Source organism: Tachypleus tridentatus, unplaced genomic scaffold, assembly GCF_004210375.1.
Source record: "Tachypleus tridentatus isolate NWPU-2018 unplaced genomic scaffold, ASM421037v1 Hic_cluster_2, whole genome shotgun sequence".
In the NCBI taxonomy this organism is placed as follows: domain Eukaryota; kingdom Metazoa; phylum Arthropoda; class Merostomata; order Xiphosura; family Limulidae; genus Tachypleus; species Tachypleus tridentatus.
In genome coordinates this window covers 27,242,572-27,262,849 of record NW_027467782.1, presented here as the reverse complement: position 1 = coordinate 27,262,849, position 20,278 = coordinate 27,242,572, and the positions used below count along the sequence as shown (strand labels likewise).

The 20,278-nt window shown below is 33.5% G+C and overlaps 2 protein-coding genes across 12 annotated transcripts in view; both read right to left on the bottom strand.

The window, feature by feature from the left end:
• Positions 1-9,432: 9,432 nt before the first annotated feature.
• LOC143242462 (dynein axonemal heavy chain 7-like) overlaps positions 9,433-20,278 on the bottom strand; it is a 141,916-nt gene continuing 131,070 nt past the window's right edge. Inside the window, exons 9-10 of the transcript XR_013022746.1 lie at positions 13,672-13,719; positions 9,433-11,098 (exon numbers count right to left, since the gene is read on the bottom strand). The gene's annotated coding sequence lies outside the window, so the exon portion shown is untranslated. The remainder of the gene's footprint in view (positions 11,099-13,671; positions 13,720-20,278) is intronic.
• The window catches only part of LOC143242465 (uncharacterized), a 52,054-nt gene continuing 45,341 nt past the window's right edge, over positions 13,566-20,278 (bottom strand). For all 11 annotated transcript variants that reach the window (XR_013022772.1, XR_013022771.1, XR_013022777.1 and 8 more), the window contains one exon: positions 13,566-20,250. The gene's annotated coding sequence lies outside the window, so the exon portion shown is untranslated. The remainder of the gene's footprint in view (positions 20,251-20,278) is intronic.

The window sequence follows — 20,278 nt, the reverse complement described above, 5'->3', positions numbered from 1 at the left end:
TTGAATGGATAATATATAATAACTCTTTTTTGCACGTTTAACATAGTAACAATAACATAAAGTTTTACGTTATATAAATTAAGCATGAAAAGTTATGTAATCTGAACTACAAAGGACTATAAAGAGGAAGAGTTTTCAAACTGTCTTATCATAGTTGTAACACTGTAGTAAATCACACAGTTTATATAGTACTTTAAAATATTCAATAATCTTAGTAAAGTCCAAAAGAAGACAGCTGGATATTTCACTAAATGTCTGTAAGACCAATGAAAGTTGGCTGACTATAAAAACAAACACTGATGCAAAATGTCTCAAAGTGTTATTAACAAGATATGGTGGAATCACGTGTAACAAAATGGTACAAATACACTGGTACTGGACTAAAAAGAATAAAGTCCACATTTAAGTAAGTTACCGTTATCTAACGATTCGCTGCAATTATGTGATAACTGTTAAAAACAGAATCTGATGTTCGTAGCTGCAACCGAACGTCATTTCAGTGTATGTACGGAAAAAACACAAGAGGTTTGGTAATACTACTGAGACAAGGTATATTTTAGTTATAGTAAGACACAAAATAACTCACTTTTATATCAGTGGTGGAAATATGTGTGATAATGAAAAATCACGAATGGACACTCTGACCTTTATGTTTTCCAGATGTCATTAAGACGATACATAATATGCTGTCATATATGTTTACGTTTGGTTCTGACTTCAGCTGAATGGATGATAATTGTCTTCCCACGTGTAATAATATTGAAGAAGAGATGATTGACCGGTTTAACTTGGGTACAGACTTATCAGACCTCGATAGTATCGAACATGTATCGGTCTCTTTTGGAAGAATTACATGTATTCAAATTACTCTGAACATTAAGGATTCTCTGAATGCATCTTTTTCAGTAGTTTTGGATGCCTCGGGATCTTAACAACACTGATTGTAAGCATGCAACATCGATATGATATTGGTCACACAGTTTGACACAGTATACATTACATTAAAGTGAAATGTTTTTAACTCTAAAAATGTGAACTCACTTCTCCTAAATATTAATCGTAAACGTAAAATAAATGAGAAATTAATTGAATTTTGAACCGGATACAGATAATAAGATGTCAGATATTCACAGAAATTAAATATGAGAACGGTTCTAATTATTTTATAACAGTAATTTTGCATTAGCATTAATAATGTACTATTAATTCCATTATATTTCAGTTGCTCAGTGCAATATATATATATGTGTAGGTATAAATAAACTTGTAGGAAGTGAAAGTTTAATATAAAGAGCAGATTCTTGTTTTTAATGGTTATATACTTATGGTGTATAATACTGAGTACTATAAAGTAAAAGAACTTTAAAAATACGAACCGTTGTCAGTAAATGAGAGTTTAATGTCTCTTTAGGTTTGTCATCATTCACGATTGTCTTAACGCGTTTCTTTGATTTAGTTTTATCAAAACCTGAAGCAGGCTTGCTCACGTTTTCCGCTCTTTCTGTTTTCCTTTCTATTGTGTACTTTCCATTTATTGTATGGGTGTTTGTGTTTTTCTTATAGCAAAGCCACATCAGGCTATCTGCTGAGCCCACCGAGGGAATCGAACCCCTAATTTTACCTTTGTAAATCCGTAGAATTACCACTGTACTAGCGGGGTCATTTTTTGTCTGCAAGATGGTTGGTTGTGTCAGTTTTTGCTTTAACATCATATTATTTTCTCTTTTATTAAACTTATTTGTCGGGGCCTTCTCACATTCATGGATCATTGAAACAGCTTCTAAAATATCTAATTCAGTAGGGGTGAACTTTTCAGTTACAAGCGCCTGGTCTTCTAGCATTGTATAGGCAAAACTCCACAAGACCCGAGGACGCGGTTTTCAGGGCTTTCCATTCGCCCTGGGCTTTTTCATTCACGTTGCAGAAACAGCAAATAACGCGAAACAATAACAAAAATAAATGAGAAATAAAAACGCGATTTTGTCTTTCAGTTTTCTATATAAACAATACTAATAAAGATCAACTCTAAATAGTTGTCTTTTTTTGTTTTTTTTTTTCGTAAACAAACAAATTTACAAAAACACTTGATAAATCACCATATAGAAGTTTGGTGAGAAGTGTTAACTATAACTGAAAAGTTTTTTGACCTCATAAATAAGGTTAATTAAACATATTCAGCTTTACTAGGTTCATATTAGTATTTTCACAAATTAACTACCAAAGGGGCACTGACATTTTCAAATATCCAACCCTACTATTCAATTAAAAGATAATTGGGTATTGAGGTCAGATGCTCTCTCACCCTGTTCCACATACTTTAATTATCAAGAACTGGAAGATAACATGTAGCTTACCACAAAGCAATAAGACAAATCGAAATTAGTGTTAGCTCTTCCATCCACCAAGGATATCTTACAACTGCTGGTTTGGAGGCCCAGGGGAACGTAACCTTGAGAGAGAGAGTTGTTTTTAAAACCGTTTTACACATTGTATCGATTACATAAAACAGAAAGAAAACTTCAAATGTAACTTAATAATAATAGTAACGTGTATAATTCTTTAAACTAAAAAATTATCTTTATTTAACATATTAAAAATAACAATTAAATAAATATGATATTTCTTACATTTATAATATATTTTCATATTAAACATTGATAACAACCTTTACAATTTGTCAACTGTATATATATTTTCTTTACACTTTAAACAGATAATTAGCGAAGAAAAATAATGGTCATTATATTATTTGAGCTCCTTACTAGTAGACAAGTAATAGAGTTATGCAATAACTCCAACTATATAGTTATATAACAGGAAATCAGTTAGGTTTTCCAACATATTTACATTGTGAGACAATATAGCAAGAAACCTACTGGCTTTTCATTCCAAACATACGTTATTGAACTATATAAGAAAAAATCTCAACGTTTTCTTTACGATAATTTACATATTATACAACTCAGTAAAACACAGTTAGTTAAATCAACTTCGATTCACTTAACTTGTAAGGATATGTAACACAAACACAGTCTTTCCATTGACTACTTAATAAAGCCAATTTGTTATTTCGCTATTCAGTTACCTTATTAAGTTTCATAATTAACTTCTTCACTTGTTATGTTATGGTACATAATTCCTTTTTACTATCGAATCGTATCCACTGAATGGTAGTTTTTTGCGTCATTACAACACTATTAAAAACAGTAATTTTTACAAATTTTTCTTCACTGTAAATTTTCCAGGTAAAGAACCATGGTATTTTGACCACAAACACTGAATGAACGTACGTCACTGCTCGCGAAGTTTTTCGCTTACTTGGTAACAATTCTTTCTAATAGTTGTATTTAGAACTTATGAGACGGTGCTAACGTTTTGATAATCCAATGTTATTATAATCGTATTTTAAAACATTTGTTTTGTATTTGGACAAATTACTTTACTTTATTACACTGGCCCGGCATGGCCAAGCGTGTTAAGGCGTGCGACTTGTAATCTGAGAGTCACGGGTTCGCATCCCCGTCGCGCCAAACATGCTCGCCCTTTCAGCCGTGGGGCGTTATAATGTGACGGTCAATCCCACTATTCGTTGGTAAAAGAGTAGCCCAATAGTTGGTGGTGGGTGCTGTTCACTAGCTGCCTTCCCTCCAGTCTCTCAATTCATATTTCAGGACATCTAGCCCTCGTGTAGCTTTTACATAAATGTTCCAAACAAATTTTCTTGACATCGACAAAATTACTCAATTTCCGTTTGTGCTAAATGTTTTCTACGTAATTATAGACTAATCATCAGAGAATATTTACGATTATTATCGTCAAGTGAAGTTTGTTTTCTGTGGAATGAAATATCAACTGTAAGTAAAATGTTTGTCCGATTTTTGTAAATACTGGTGTGATTATGGAAGTTTATTTTGGGCATAAGCCGTTACATTTGAATGGTTTAAAACAGGTTTTCACGTCTTTTTTAAATTTGTGTCCATTTTAGTACGAAGGGATGGTACATATCTGCAGAGTAGGTTAGTCCTACGGTAGAGCTCTGCATTTCAGATCTGTACAATAAACAAAACATTTCTTGCACTGCAAGATGTAGGCCCATTATAAGAGTGACAGTTTATTCCTTATGATGGACGACAAGCGCAGCCGATCGACTGTGTTTCCTCTTGTCAGTAATTTAGCGTAAGGGCCAACGACAAATAAAATTATCAAACTAAATAATAAGCATACGATGTCACCAAATTAAAAGACTACATTATAGTGAACCTAAGAAGGCCGAAACGTTGTTCTCAGTCTTATTAGTAAAGTTGTATGAAACAAATATTTTAGAATATTTTAATATCTAACAAACAGCCTCTGTTGGTAGGGTCCTCCGCTAGTACAGCGGTAAGTTTACGGATTTACAACGCTAGAATCAGCTGTTCGATTCCCGTCGTCAGCAGATAGACCGATGCGACTCTCAAAAAGAAAAATACACAAACATAAACATACGCTTGATTGGAATTATCAGTTTCAAGAATTTCAGGCCGTGTTAACATTAAAACTCGAGAATCGATTCTCGCAGCGAATCCAACAGAGATTTCCTGTTCTGTAACTTTGTGCTAAAACGTACAAACGAGTCGTTCGATTTTAAAACAAAGCTAAACACCGGGCATTACATAGCTTATCTCCTGTGAGGAATAAAACCCGATCCTTCTGTTGTAAATCCAGAAACTGATTCATTGACAAGAGAGGCAGGGGAACAAATAAAAGACTCTATAATCGAAACATTTTTATTATCTTTCTCTTTTAAATTAAAAGTTTTTCTTTTATATAAAGCAGTTAGTATTTGTGCTAGTAAATCATATTTTTCTTAATTTTCCACGTGAACTATTTGTTTCTGAAATATCCTTTCGTCGACGAGGACTATTTTCTTTTCTTATCAAGAAAGGTATACCTTTAAGAAATATTAGACAAAGACTTCATAAAAACTTCTAGATGCTGCTGCCCTCTAGTGGGTAAAAGCTATGGTTACAATTTACAACGCTATAATCTGAGGTTCAATTTCCCTCGATGTAAAAGCCCAAATGGCCTATTGTATAGCTTTGGGCTGAAAATAAACACACAAACAAATCGTGGTCGTAGTTACTGCGAGTATTACAAGCCGATTATTATCATAATTATTTTATTTTTCACATACATTTTCAAAACCTTAACATAACACTCACTAACACCCAGGTTTATTGTTCTTGTATCATTTGTGGGGCCCCATTCTCTGTGACTACGGAGTAAATTATGACCCAGATTTCGAACATTTAGAATTGATGTGTTTTTTTTCGTGCTCACTCGTGCGAGGCGCCTTCTATTGATGAGAAATTACTTTTACATCGAGGAAGTATTTGGAGTTGGTTGGTTTTTCACATTTTAATACAAGTGTTTCTTCAAAGTTTAGCTCAAAGAAAATGTCAAATCAAGTCTAATGTTGAAAGATGTTTATTTACAGTACAAGTAATTTATAGTGTAGTGGAGACGCAATGTAGTCAGATGACTTGTTACACAGTTCAGACAGTATAATAGTCAAAAATATGAAGTGACACAATGTGTTACAAACCTGTACTTGTAAATACTCAACCCAAGGAACTAACATAGTACGTTTAAAAAGTTACAGTTGTAGTAATCAACTATCAGATGCAACACAGTGTGTGTGCTTCAATTTTGCAATTGAATAATCATCCGATAAAATCTGTTTAAACTTTCAAACTGCTGCCATACTGAGACAGATCATAAACTAAAATACTCAACAACGATTTGTTGTTTTACAGCCGGATAATGGAAAGTGTCTACGTTACTTTTCCTCTACCCACAGCTTCTAAGTCACTTTCATTACTTGACAGAGGGTCTGGTTACATTCTTCACGAAGAACTTTATATGCACGTGTCAGTAAAGGAAAAGTATTTTACCTAACTTTATGCCCTTTTGTTAATGTACACATACGCTTGTTCGACCCGTAAGACTCGCTGATTGTTATTAGATTTTCCAGGCTTCAGATACTCAGATGTCATTTTAATATTACGTCACTGTAAACCTTCTCTTTCCCCATATCATAATAGTTTACTTTACAACTCTTTCTATTAGATTTTGAGGCCGGGCTAGTAGATCTCTGGATTTTGGAGCTATCGAATCTACTTCGATTCCGCGCGATACTGTAAAATATTCCCTACACTATAATATATTGGTGCGTTATAAGAGTGACAGTGCATCCCTTAGCTGGCTTTGCATCGCCTGGTGGTTAGTGCCCTAGACTCGCAATCTGCTGGTCACATGATCGAAACCCGTACTCGAACGTGGTCATCCTTTCAGCCTTCGGAGCGTTATATGTGACAATCAATCTCGCTTTTGTTGGTAAAGAGCAGCCCAAGAGTAGACGGTAGGTGGTGTTGAGTTAATTGTTACCTTCTAGACTATCACTTCAATATTAGGGACGGCTAGGCTTGGTGGCTTTCTTAAAATATAAATACTTTAATAGGAAACAGAACCGTTTGCATGTTTTATTCATTTATTCCAAAATCTGACTTGGTGCGAAATTAGAATCAAACGGTATTCTAACCCACGTCTCTGGAGAATCGAAGGTTCCAATCCTGACAGGTTCAGTTTTTACATCTGGTTATTTCGGTTCTGAATAAACTAATGTTCAAAATAAGCAGTTAATCATAAATACAAACTTTAAGCGTGTTCTCAGTTTGTCTTTTATCGTTGCAATATTAAACTTTTAAACGTCCATACGTTATGTTGTCTGTCAGAACCAAAAGGAAACAGCTGTTTCACTGTTGACTTAACAGTAATCCTCTCAACCTGTCTTTACTGTATTAAGATGTAATTAACTCTGTCACATATCTGTAAACCTAACCACATATTATTCTCTGTATGTGGTGTAAAACAAACCGAGGGAAGTATTCAGCCAGAAAACTTAAACAGAAAACAAAGTTCGAGCAGAGTCTGTCTTCACCCAACTGATTAATTTGTCGGTTACGACTATCAAAGGTTGTACGTCACAACCAGTTTATCAATGTTCAGAATAAGAAAACATCCAAGTGTGTCTTGCACGTTCATACAGCATGAAGTGTATGTGTGTGTTTCTGGTTCTATCCTTGGCTCATAATTCAATTAGTTTTAAGCCTAACGCAAACATACGGTGCCCAAGCCTTAAGTCGTTCATTATTTTTTGTAATTCAAAGATTTTATTGTTACGGGGTCGCTGTAACCAATTGACTTCTTTCAGATTTGGTCCGGCATGGCCAGGTGAGATAAGGCGTTCGATTCGTAATTCGAGGGTCGCGGGTTCGACTCCCGGTCGCACCAAACATGCTCGCCCTTTCAGCAGTGGGGCGTCATAATTGGACGGCCAATCCCACTATTCGTTTGGAACGTTGTTTCAATTCTAACACAGTTGTTCCTACTCATTACACTTCTCCCTTCGTAACTCGAAAAGAAAAGAAAAACATTTATTTAAGTTGTTACACGGATACTGCCATAACTTGTCTCTATAATATTAAATAGAACATAATACAACATTCACACTTTACTGTAACTTTACCTTCTGTGGATCGTTAAAATGTGACACAGAGAAGCCCAACACGTTACATAAACTATTTGAGAACTAGTACAGTTACATCTATATCGTTACATAAACTATTTGAGAACTAGTACAGTTACATCTATATCGTTACATAAACTATTTGATAAGTAGAACAGTTACATCTATATCGTTACATAAACTATTTGAGAACTAGTACAGTTACATCTATATCGTTACATAAACTATTTGATAAGTAGAACAGTTACATCTATATCGTTACATAAACTATTTGATAACTAGTACAGTTACATCTATATCGTTACATAAACTGTTTGATAAGTAGTACAGTTACATCTATATCGTTACATAAACTATTTGATAAGTAGTACAGTTACATCTATATCGTTACATAAACTATATGATATGTAGTACAGTTACAAAGAAAAACATAGTTTATAAATTTTTATTTTATCATTGCTGCTTTCATTTTACTTCATGTTTTGATTACTTTAAAACAAACAAACCTGATTTATAAGGAAATTAGTTTCCTCTACTATAATTTTGTTAAAACTTAGCAAACAAACTATCAAGAAACAAAACAAAATTAAAATCACTGTAACAAAAATATAAATGTCAATAGACAGTGTCAGTATAACAAAATTGTATTGCTGATCCCGGAATTCGTTTCAAGAAGTGAACAGAGTGAAGACAGCTGATTGTGTTCTATTAAAAGATAGAGAGAGAGAAAGTAATGACGTTAATCAGAACAAAGAAATGCTGTTTGTCAACACATTAAGTTTTCGTTTTCTCTAAACGACGATATTTCTGTTTTCAGTTTTTATTTGTGTGTAGGAACAATCGTTTACTATTCATATAATTTACAATGATTTTTTTTTCTCCGTTTGTTACTTATTGAATTTTCCCTAAAGCTGCTCAGGGGCTTTGTTTTCTTGTCGTTCCTAATTTCGAAATGATAGAATGAAGGGGGAATAATGATACTCCAACTAAATAATGTTATTTGACAGTCACTTTTATAACGCACCTACCTCTGCATAAATACATGGTACAATTTTTAACATTAAATTCGCTGTAAGTGAAATAGAAGTGTGCACAGTCTGTCTCTAAACATGGGACCTCGGATCTGTGGTCCGGTATACAATATATATTTTTCAACTTAGTAACATGATTCCTTTTACCTCTAAGTACCTGCTAAATAAATATTTTAAACGTCACAATAGACTATTTTTATTAAAATATAAGTCAATAAAACAGTTTTAATATGCTGTTAAACACAAGTTAATATAGGTTTTATTCCTCTATTTTCATGCTGCTACTGTTTGTTGAAGGTCAGTCTTTTCAACTGAACCTTCAGGCAGAAAAGATCTGAATACAAAATTGACATTTATTAAAAAGAAATGGCAAGATTCGATAATAGCATTTTAACACATTTTCAAGCATATTCCCTGGTTATAACTCAAATACAGGATAGATGGCGCTTTAACACTTAAATGGAAGGTTCGAAAGTTCACGTGCGTGTTAGATTTGTTCTTAAATACCCTACAGCATTCTGAATATTTCTGTAAGTTTGGTTTTGGGAATTTCGCACAAAGCAACTCGAGGGCTATCTGTGCTAACCGTCCCTAATTTAGTAATGTAAGACTAGAGGGAAGGCAGCTAGTCATCACCACCCACCGCCAACTCTTGGGTTACTCTTTTACCAACGAATAGTGGGATTGACCGTCACATTATAACGCCCCCACGGCTGGGAGGGCGAGCATGTTTGGCGTGACTCGGGCGCGAAGCTGCGACCCTCAGATTACGAAGCGCACGGCTTAACGCGCTCGGCCATGCCAGGCCCGTTTCTATAAGTAAAAAGTCACATATTTTTAAAACAGTTTGAATTTCTCTTTACTTGAATAATAATAAGCCAAGACTTCTTTGAAAGAACTAGCATCTTTCTGCGACTGAATAATACAGCCACAACTTGTTTTAAATACTTTGAATTTCCATATAATTGTACAATAATTAAAACCTTCTTCAAAACATAAGAGATTTATTCTTAATTTTAAGGTAAACTCATACCTATGTTAGATATAACTAGCACAAAATATCTGTGGAGTTTAGGACTTTTCATGATTTACAGATACCTCAATATGTCAATTAAGCTTCCCTATGACATCTAATTATTTTATATTTAACTATAAGTAGGGTTAGTATAAAAGAAAACACTAAACCCTTTTGGTATCAAACCGTGGCATTGGTATCTGTGCACGTAAGGTATGTTTAGTTTCAATAGCTTCTGTGTGAGAATATAAACACAGTTTGAAACTTCATGAACACAGGATCTGGGGAAGGGGAGGAGAGAAGAAACAGATACTAGATTCGGTTAGTGCGTTCCTCAAAACTCTATCCATTGTGTTTGGGTAATCTTCATGGAACTTTGTAACTCCTCTCATTGGTTTGTTTTATTTTAATTTCGCACAAAGCTACTCGAGGGCTATCTGTGCTATCCATCCCTAATTTAGCAGTGTAAGACTAGAGGGAAGGCAGCTAGTCATCACCATCCACCGCCTGTTAAAATACACGACATTGTCTAACTTTCATTTATAATGACTCAATTTTTCTTTACATTTTAAACAGAAACAGCATTTAGGTTCAGTAAAGCTTCTATCCCTCAACTTTTAACTAGTCAACATATTTACCTCTAGTATCCATAGTTTAAAATAGTTTACATCCACTAAAAGGAATTGATATTCACACACTCGTAAAATAAGGCGATTCTGATGAAATGAAATAAGTTACTTCCAAGAAAAGAAGTGATACTCTACTGTGTCTGTGTTTTCTTAAATACAACTTGAACAATGGGCTATGTGTTCAATGCCTAACAAATATATCAAGAGGTAATAGCCCTCAAAATTACTGTTAAGCCTATAGAAAAGTTCACACTCTCGTATAGCTTATTTGTGACAGTGTGGAGGCCTTATCTTAACAATTTTCAACCAATAACAGTACTGATGCATAGTTACAGAATAATTCTAATATTTTAACTACCAAAGATTGCCATCGTGCTATTAAACAGAGGAGGATAGATTCAGAAAATCAGATGCTTCATTATAAAGTGGTTATTTCTGATAATTTTATATTTGATTAAATATTAGTTTCACGGTATGTAAGCCTCCGACGCCATAGTAGCTGAAAAAAGCCTCAAAACATCTTCTTCAAGGGATGTTCTATGAAATGATTGATGTAAGATTCTTGAAGTTTCTCACCCGGTCAAAGAAGTCTGCATTTTCGCAGACTTCTTTGACCTGTACGAAGAAATGAGCCTTGTCACTGAATACCACCTTCTTTCATTGTTTTTGCGTCTAGTTCTTGTATTTCAGACCTCATTGATACCGTTTTTTCTTCATTGAGTTGATAAGAAGTTGTTTTTTGACTGGTCTCTTTGCCCTTCTAATGCAATTTCGAATAACGTAATATTCCTCAAAATTTCGTCATATATTCCAGAAATAGATCGACCGTACCGCAAAACACAGCTTATGACGCCGTCTGTGTGAAAAAAAATGAGTGTTAAAGGAAATCCAATGAGCCAACACCGGCCATCATGCTGAAAATATTGTAAAATGACCATTTGTTTCAATTAATTTGCACAAGGGTGTAGAACACAAACATATACCTATTTAAAAGCTGCGCACTCATCAAAGAATAAACAAATAAAAGAGAGCAAGCAAGCAGGGAAAAATAAGAAAACAACGACATAAAAACACCCAAATAAAACCATAAATCTAGCAAATAAACAACAGTCGGCCTCTGATTATCTATACCTTAGAAGCAGCCAAAAACATCTTCATAGAGTTCACCCACAAACATCAGAATTCGCAAATACAGATAACATCACTTTACTTTTAAAATAGCAAAGAAACATTTGGTACTGATAATCCTATATATAATTGGAACAATTATTATTTTTGTTTGTTCAAAACCAAATAATTACCCCTTACCAGAGCTTACTTTACTAGCATTAAATATACTATAAATATTTACACATTCAATATGAAATGCGTAATTTTATTTTTAGTTTATAAATTTTTATTTTATAAATTTTTATTTTAAATAAATTTTTATTTAAGTAAGTAGTTTAAAATCATTATGTTATATATAAAGTAAGTAGTATAAAATCATTTTCCAATAAATAAAATAAATAGTTCACAATCATTATGTAATATAAAAAGTAAGTAGCTTAAAATCATTATGTAATAAATAAAGGAAGTAGTTTAATATTCTTTCTGTAAATAAAGTTAAATAAAGGAAGTTTTAATATTCTTTCTGTAAATTAAATTTTTCTGTAATAAATAAAGTAAATCGTTTAAAATCATTATTTAATAAAGTTAGAAGTTTCAAATTATTCAATTTGTTACAAATAAAGTTGTTTAATGTCCCTTTATAATAAATAGTCTAAGTAGTTTAAAATCTCTTTGTAAAAATGAAGTAAATAGTTCAAAATTTCTTCTGTAATAAAGTAATTAGTTTAAAATTATTTCTGTAATAAATAAAGTAGTTTGAAACCCCTCTGTAATAAATAGAGTAAGTAGTTTAAAATCATTATGCAATAAATAAAATAAATTATTTTAAATCATTAAGTAATAAATAAAGTATGTGGTTTAAAATTTTTATGTAATAAATAAAGTAATTCATTTAAAATTATTTCTGTAATAAATAAGTCGTTTAATATCCCTTCTGTAATAAAGTAAGCAGTTTAAAATCTCTGTAATAAAAAATAAAGTATTTCAAACTCACTTTATTTATTACAAAGTAAATAGTTTAAAATTCCTTCTGTAAAAAATTAAGTTGTTTAAAATTATTTCCATAATAAATAAAGTAAGTAGTTTAAAATCATTATGCAATAAATAAAATAAGTAATTTACAATCATTATGTAATATATAAAGTAAGTAGTTTAAAATCATTATGTAATAAATAAAGTAAGTAGTTTAAAAATATATCTAATAAATAATGTAAGTAGTTTAATATCCCTTCTGTAATAAAGTAAGTAGTTTAAAATCCCTTTGTAATAAATAAAGTATAAAACTGTATGCAGAATACAAAATTAAGGTTAAAACGTAGTTCACCACAGTAACGTATAGGTGAAGTTATCTAACCTAATGTCACAGTAAAATAAAAATTAATTTCTCACAAATTGTAGGTAAAGGAACTGTAAATATCATTTTCAAGGAACTGTTTAACATTGTATTAAATCATGATATGTGAATAAAAAAATTGTGGTTTCAAATGTTTTGTGAATTATTGCGGAAAACTGAACTGTGTTTGCAAGTTCTTAATCGAAACAATTACCAGCACTAACCCATTTCTACGCATTGAAACTAAAACATTATAAAGACCTACAGTGGCCCAACGGTTGTCTGCGGACTCACACCGCTAGAAACCGGGTTTCGATACCCGTGGTGGGCAGAGCACAGATAGCTTTGTTCTTAATTCCAAACAAACATTATAAAGTGCCTCCTCATCACCACCCACTACTCTTTACCAACGAATAGTGGAATTGACCGTCACCCCACGGCTGAAAGAGCGAGCATGTTTAGTGTAACGGAGATTCAAACCCACGACCTTCGGATTACGAGTCGAGCGCCTTAACCACCTGGCCATGCCGGACCCGTTGATAAACCCTGCTGTAATTTATCTATACACTTTTATATAAGAAAGCCCTTAAAGTAACTCATTTATGTAACGTTTTTAATTTAAGAAAGGGACTAAAACCATGAACTACCTCTTGTAGATTTTTTTACTCAGTGACATAACCTCCTTCCCCCATCGACATCTAGTGGCTAAGCAATAATTGTACAGGCTCGTAACACCAAAAACCAGGTTTCTTTACCCGTGGTGGGCATGACACAGATAGCCCATTATGTGTCTTTGTACTCATCAACGAGCGAACCATACTAGGAAATACTGTTAAAATATTAGTACTGATTTATTTTAGGAATAACCACAATAAAGATGCTATGAAAAACACATTTTTATTATTTTATATTCTTTTATTTAATGTTATAGCCTACATTCTTTATAGAAAAAGAGATAAAAATGAAGGCTTTATATTTGAACTTACATCCAGCCATCGTACACATACAGCATAGCTCGGATGTTACATTCCAGCCTGAAACATCATATGAAGTTAACATTCAAAATTTATAATATGAACATACAAAACAAAAATGTAATATTTTAACGCGGTTTAAAGGCAGAAATAAAAATAGTTCTAGGTACAGCAAAATTCCACGTCTCAATATCACTTTAAAGCCAATTTTGCTTGTTTTATACAATAAAAATACAATATATTTAAAGCCTTTAAAATAAAGTATCGTTTCAAAGACACACAAATATTCGTTACGTTCTATTTAAAATATTCAATCGTTGCCACAAACTGTTTTCACAAATAGTAATATCTTTATAACAATTCATAAAAAAACACTTGTTGTAGTCAAATTTTTATATCAGATCATGAATTGATAATACGTTTTTAAAGCGAAGTATGTTATTATTATTAACGAATTTGTATTACTCCGAGAAGATAAATAAGTCCTCAGAGAAAGTACCTTGATGACCCAATAATATAACATCAAAATACCTTACAGCAAAGTTATCAACTATTACGTGTAGGTGATAATTTGAAATTACAGTGGTGCCTCGGTTCTCGAACAATTCGGGTTTCGAACATATTGTTTGAGAAAAAAAATGTCTCGATTGTCGAACATAAACTCGGTTCCCGAACCAAGCTGTCGAAGCCCAAACCCCCGAAATAACCCGACTGATGACCCGAACGACCCTTCAACCATTTTCAGCCCACGCCAAGCTTGCCCAAAACAATTTACCCGCATCTGTCACTCAGTCCACACCCCCGCTAAAAGCTGCTGTGAACGTTCTCGTTTTTCTTTTTTTTTTTCTCAATATTCTGATTAAATAAGCCACCATGGGGTCAAAGAAAGAGAATGAAAGTAGCAAACCAAAAATAAAAGTTGTTATAGGCACAATAGAGGTGAAAAAAGATCTCACAGCGAAGTATGAGAGTGGTGTTCGCGTGTCTGATCTTGCTACACAGTTTGGTATGGCGAAGTCTACAGTCTGCACCAAACTGAAAAATAAAGAGGTCAACAAAGGAGCTGATGTTGCAAAAGGAGTGACAGTGCTTACGCCACAAAGATCACAAACAATGGAAGAGGTAGAAAACTGTTGTTGATTTGGGTAAACGAAAAACAGTTAGCTGGTGATAGCATTTCTGACCCCATCATTTGTGAGAAAGCAAAGCAGTTGCATGCTGACCTCCTGAAAAACACCTCTGGAACGAGTGCTGATACAAGCGATGCCTTTAGTGCCAGTAGGGGTGGTTTAAAAAATTTAGGAAGAGAAGTGGCATATATAGTGTGGTGAGACATGAGGAGGGTGCCAGTTCTAACAAAGATGCTGCTGATAAATTTGTTTGGGAATTTAAGGATTATGTAGAAGCTGAGGGTTTTATTCCCGAACAAGTGTTCAACTGTGATGAGATAGGCCTCTTTTGTAAGAAAATGTCAAAGACGACCTACATCACCAAGGAGGAGAAGTCACTGCTAAGACACAAGCCAATGGAGGACAGGCTAACTCTATTGTTATGTAGTAATGCAAGTGGGGATTTAAAACTTAAGCCTTTGCTTGTGTACCATTCTGAGAATCCGAGGGTTTTTAAGAAAAATAATGTCCTGAAAAGTAAACTAAATGTCATGTGGAGGGCTAATAGTAAAGCATGGGTAACCAAGCAATTTTTTATGGAGTGGGTCCATAAAGTGTTTGCCCCAAGTGTAAAGAATTACCTCACGGAAAAATAGTTACCACTCAAGGCCCTTCTTGTGATGGACAATGCACCTGCTCACTCACCAGGCTTGGAAAACGGGTTGGTGGAGGAGTACAGTTTCATTACTGTAAAGCTCTTGCTCCCTGACACGACTCCTCTCATTCAGCCAATGGACCAGCAGGTCATATCGAACTTTAAGAAAATCTACACCAAAGCACTGCTTCAAAGGTGCTTTGAAGTGACCACTAACACAGAGTTAACCTTCAGAGAGTTCTGTAAAAATCACTTTAATGTACTCCATTGCTTGAGAATCATAGACAAAACCTGGAGGGAAGTGTCTTTGAGGACTATGAACTCAGAATAAATTGTGGACAGACTCAGTAGCAAATAGACACTTTGAAGGCTTTGAGGTTGAGCCTGTTGTCGAGGATATTGTCTCACTAGGCAAGTGTATAGGCTTGAATGTGAGTGGTGATGATGTGTAGGAGTTGGTGGAAGACCACAACACTGAGCTCACCACGGAAGAACTCCAAGACCTTTAGAAGGAGCAGTAACAGAAGGAAACTGAGGAAGTGTCTTCAGATGAGGAGGAGGGAAGGGATGATGTTTGTAGTTCACTGATCAAGGAAATGTGTGGAAATATAGGAGAGTTACAAAGTTTTGTGGAAAATTTTCACCCTGACAAAGCTGTAGGAAATCGCAGCATAAACCTTTTCAATAACAAAGCCATGTCTTACTTCAGAAACATTATAAAATGCAGGCAGAAACAAGCCTCATTAGAAAAGTTTTTAGTGAGAAATAGGTCCAGTAAGTCTCAAGCAGGTTGCAGAGGTGCAAAGCGACAGAAAAGAGAGAGAACTCCAGAAGGAGAGTTACCTGACGTTTTTATGGAAGATGACACCCCTTCCAAACAATAATAACCCTGTTACTCTCCACGTTCCTCACCACCTTTCACTTACGCCATCAGCTCTCCTCAGCACAGGTAAAGTGTAGTTAAATTTTCATTTATTGTTTTTTACTGTGTTTATAGTTTCTGTGGCTGACTTTATGCATATAAGTATTATTATACAGGTATAAATAAGCAATATTTTACTTAAAATGCTTCAAAATGCGTAATTTTTGGAGGTCTGTAACGGATTAATTTAATTTACAGTATTTTTTATGAGAAAAATTGATTCAGTTTTCAAAAAGCGGAATAAGTTCAAGAACCGAGGTGCCACTGTATATCAAAAATCAAGAATACCTTAGTGTATCAGAAAAGGTAAAAATACACTATTATCTGAATTAGTGCGATGAGGTCTTATCCTCGAATACTTCACTGATACATTTTCAGATTCTTGAGTGTTTCTCATGTATTAGGTTTACTCACTTTTTCTGAATAAAAATTTGTTTCCGTTACACAGAAAGTATTCTTTAATGAAGTACAAACACGAGTCTAATAAATTCTCTTCACAAATTATCAGTGGTTTCCACTGAACTATCTCAGATAAGTGCCACTTCAAGCTGAAAAATTCTGCGAACTTTTTCTTTACTCACCACACATTCACCTCCTGCTCCGATTATTAACGTAAGAAAATGAAAATAACTTCTTTTACAGCTTCGCTTTAACAGATGCTACACAGAAAATCGACGATGCTGTTTTTAGTAAGTAGTTTGTGAATGTAATTCAGAAACCTGATGATTGGGGGAACTGGTTGTGTAAACGTTATACAAAGAAAAGAAACAGATGTTTAGCTCTTCCTGTCTTCCTCGGTGAACAAATTATCTGCAGATCGCTAAATATTTGTCAGGTGAAAATTTATTGATAAATGAAAAAGGCTTAGCTGAGGTTTAATATAGAACGAAGTAAATATATGTAGAGATCACAATGCAAGCACCATTTCCATATCTAATGCATAAATGTACAAAATAAAATTTAAAAAACAAGAAGGCACAAACCAGAAAAGATCCTGGAATAAAATTATTCAAAGTAGTTAACTTTTAGTGACGTACAAGCCACATAAATTATGTTTGTCTATACAATTTAAAACTTTTTTTTAACAAAAACAGTATAAGTAGTTATACGTTCATATAACAACAATAACACTGTAAGACTGATGGAAATATCGGATTCTGTCCCTTAAAAACAACCCCGGCTCTGTACTAAGATATAATAAACTAATAAAAATTAACTCGAATGAAAGGCGTCTATTCATGTATATATATATCAACGACACATATTTTTTCGAAGACATATGTAATAAAGTTTAACGACAGCAAACAGTAAGGCCAAATTATTTAATTACAGGTTTTTTTTTCCTTTTTTTGAACCATAATTCATAAAGTTCATGCTATTTCTAGTATCTCTACCATCACACTATTGGTTTAAATTTCAAGGTCTGTTTTATAAAAAACACAAGAAATTAAGGATCGTTACGAGTTTTAACTTAAGTAATTTAAAAACAATTCTTGTTAATGAGATCTAACTAACTAATTATTCATAAAATGTCGTATAAAACTGTCTGTATTCTAACTACACATAATTGTTGCACATTATTTTTATAAAGGAAGGAAGCTTGTTTCACGAAAATTGGTGATGACAGAGAACTTGACTCACGAAAGTTGGTATTAAAGAAAAAATTCCGATATTTGAAGAAACTAGTTTTTTAAAAAGAATTCACAGGACGTAATATTTACTAAAAAATTGGTTTAAGGGTTTTTGTCATTATATTGCAGTACATACACGTGTGCACACATTTTCAGGTTCACTCTCCATATAAAAATAACGTTGTAACCAAACATAGAAGTTAATTAAAAGTCATTTACAAATGTCACGTTTTTTTGTGATTTAAGTCTTAGTGAATTCTACAACATACAAGAAAATACATTAGCAATTTCAGGTTTAAAATATTAATAAGGATTTCTGCCCGCAAATAAAGAAATCTGTTCCACAACATTTCAACAACACTATATCTGTTATAACCAGAGCGAATAATTATTAGTGGTTTACGTGTCGTTAATGTTGACTACATTTTGTTATAAAAGTTTATATAAGAAGTTTGTTGACAAATACAAGATAACGTGAGTTAAAAAGCTTAGTCTGCTTTTAAGAAAGACAGCGCCATCTGATTTTTTGTTATAATTACGGTTTAAATCAGTTAAAATAATTAAAAAGATATTCATATTTTAAATCCAGACTTGTTTATGTAATGGCGATACCCACATACACATACATACATACATATATATATATATATATATATAGAGAGAGAGAGAGAGAGCGATCTATACATTCCAAAATGTCAGCTCTTGTAATCAAGTGCAGAAATAAAGTAAATATTAATGAATAATATATATATATTGAACCAAGCCTTGTTTGAATCTTAAAGCTAAAAACCTAATTTTCTAAATTAATTTATACTGCTGTGTTCAATATAAAGTTCTTAAAAGAAAGTTGACACATAATTTTATTAACTATAACCTGAAGGTAACATCTCGAGAGATGGTTTGTCTTTTAAAAACCTATTTCTACTCTAAAACTGGTTAATATATTTCACTAATAGAATCCTAACTTGAGAATTAAGTTATATATTAGTTCTCTAAACGTACTTAACTGTTGCAGAAACGTGCTTATGTATCAAACTTAAATTAACAAAAACGATACATGAAATTCTCAATATAAACGGACTGTTTGAAATCCATTTTTTAAATTGAAAAAAAATTGCGTCCTATAAGAAAATACGAATATTATAACTGTGTATGTCACTTTGTCCAATAGATGTGGTTCGTTCTAGGGTTCACATATGTTCTGAGAGAAAGAAATCACAAATACACAGCGATTCTTAACAAACTTGCACATATTGTTCGAATTACCATTCTCCACTTTGCACATTTAATATAAAAATTGTCATCATACGAAACGTCACACCAGTGCTTATACTGTTCACGAATCGTTTTTACGATATCGGCGAAACATCAAAACCTTCTAGTCTAATAATAATTAAGTACGGGCATTCTACATTAATTTGGTCTCCATGAGGAAAGGTACTATTGGTCCCAATGGACGTCTACTCATGAACAGATTGCTCTAATGCCTTTTTAGATTTCCTTTGCACTAAATTCGTCAGCGTATAAAATTGCTCTTTATCTCTAATATCAATACTTGTGACGTGTTCGAAATAGCAAGGAAGAGAAATATCACATTTTTAGGGTAACTTTATTTTTTTTCAACTTCCTGGAATTTTTCCCTTTAGCTTTAGGAACGGATAAAGATATATTGAGAGGGTCCGACGTCAGTAGGTCGACTTGTTCGTGAAACTATCTGGCAGCTGTTTTGTTTTCGAAACTGAAACCACCCATTTGGTGGTTTCACAGGATCGGTGGAAAGGAACATGGTGTGAAAAGTATTATCTTGGGCCTCGCAGTTCGTCAAATTGTCAATGACATCATGCCAAAGAATGAAACCTGTGCATTTTTCGGCGAGGACCAGTTTCAGTCTTCGTTGAGTTCGTGCTTTCGTTTCTCCTTCATCAAACAGCAGGACAGGGATACCTGTCAGGGCTAACTGCCATTCTTCCTCTGGCTTTCTCAAATACAGATTGGCCAGACACTGGCACACAAACACAAGTGTTTTGTGGCTACGAAAACCGTTTCGACTTGGGCTATGTCAATTCGCTGCATAAGTTATTTAATTCATCTTCTAAATCCTGTCGAAAATCCGCATCGTCAAATAACCACAACTGATACTTTTGTCTGTGTCCTCTACATTAATTCGGCCCAGAGTATCATATTTTTCTGTCAGTTTTTGTCCGGCTACCTTTTCTTTGGAAGATGGTTCGTGTGAAGCTTCTGAGTAGATGATATTATCTGGATAGTTCGTATCTGGAATACAGAAAGTTCTATTTTCTGA